We start from the raw sequence: 1,638 nt of genomic DNA on the forward strand, positions 1-1,638 counted from the left end.
AGTTGACCTAAAAGCAGAAGCTGCCTTGATCTTCTAAGAAGAAGCCCAAAAAAGAACAAAAAAAAAACATAACCTTTGAAATCTGTTATATTTTATTATGTATTTTATAATATTTAATCATATTATTTCAATTAATATAAATATTAATAATAAATAAAATATTTTACACTTACGTTAAGTTTTTTTCTTTTATATTTTTATTTTTTATATAGAAATTACATTTACGTTATATATTTTTTTGTTGTTTTTCCCTTTTGTTTTTTTATTTACGTTAATTGTTGACATTTGGTTTTGTGTGTGTATTCAAAAACATAAAAAGATGATGAGTGGTTTTACCTGTTTTTCTTTCTTACTCCCTGTTGATCTTCTCTCTCAGTGATTTGATGATAATCTCTTTTCACTTGTGCGTTGTATTTATGTTTTTGTATTTTCAGTTCTAGCGATCTTCACTGAGTATGTTCAGTGATCGCTGAAGAACTTGCATTGTACACTCACACCAAAGAACCTTCAGCAAACGTCGAAGACTGAAACTGAAGATTAGAGACTGACGAGTACGTGATCTGAAGCGGTATTCAGTGATTACAAGTCTGTCTACATATGTGTGAATATTGCTCAAGCTTCAGCGAATGATGATGAGACCTTCAGGTCATTCCAGCATTCAGCGATCAAAGAAAGTTTGCTTAGCACGATTGTTGTTGTCTTGTTTTTATGCATACAAAGGACAAAACCCATACCCTACGAAAGTTAGTACGATACGGAGCCGATTAGTCGACTCTTTGTCCACCAACTTTAGGTAAGGATGTCTGCTCATGAATAGTGCTTTTTGTACTATTCACTGTAGCAAAAGACAAGTCTTCCTCTTAAGGCTTGACACGCACTCTAACCCTACCTTATTGCATTAAATGAACATTTAATGTACTTGGTATAAATAGAAGTGTTTCTTCTCCATGCAGAGTGCGCGCAACTTTCTCTAACTCTAATTCTTACTTCAAGCATTTTCTAGCTTAAGTAAAAGATCTTTTTTACAGCAATTACATTTCTTGTATTTGTTAAGATTTTGTGTGTAACCAAAGATTGTTTAGATAGGTTTTTATTACCTTATCTTTCCGCAAACTATCTTGTAAAATTTGTATTGATCTTCTCTATCAATCTATATTTTAAATTTGAAAATACTGTGTTTGTATTCATCTCCCCCCCTTCTACAAACTGTTTCTCTTCTTGTAGACCTTTACGGAACCAACACTCCCTAATGTTCTTCTTTACTCCTATTCTTCCCTTTTTTTTATCAATGTACACACCCTGTTAAGTGGAAGTTCGGAAGCCAACCCACATTTGTAAACTGTAAAACGAAATGGAAGTAATTAAATCAAGAAACGTAGTGTCTAGGATTGGGACATGAGGATCTCTTAACGCCTTCTTGAAGGAGGAGGAGGAGAAAATAATATAAATGATATTAGTGTTGGAAATGAAGTAGGGAATGATAATATATATATATATATATATATATGTGTGTGTGTGTGTGTGTGTGTGTCGCGCGCATTAATTTAAAGATTAAAATGTTATGTAAAAAAGATATATAACATCTATTTAAAAATATTATCTGTCCAAGGTCTGAGAGATTTGAAATACTATTTATTT

The sequence above is a fragment of the Cynara cardunculus genome (assembly GCF_001531365.2).
Source record: "Cynara cardunculus var. scolymus isolate 2C chromosome LG 7, CcrdV1, whole genome shotgun sequence".
Lineage (NCBI taxonomy): Eukaryota > Viridiplantae > Streptophyta > Magnoliopsida > Asterales > Asteraceae > Cynara > Cynara cardunculus.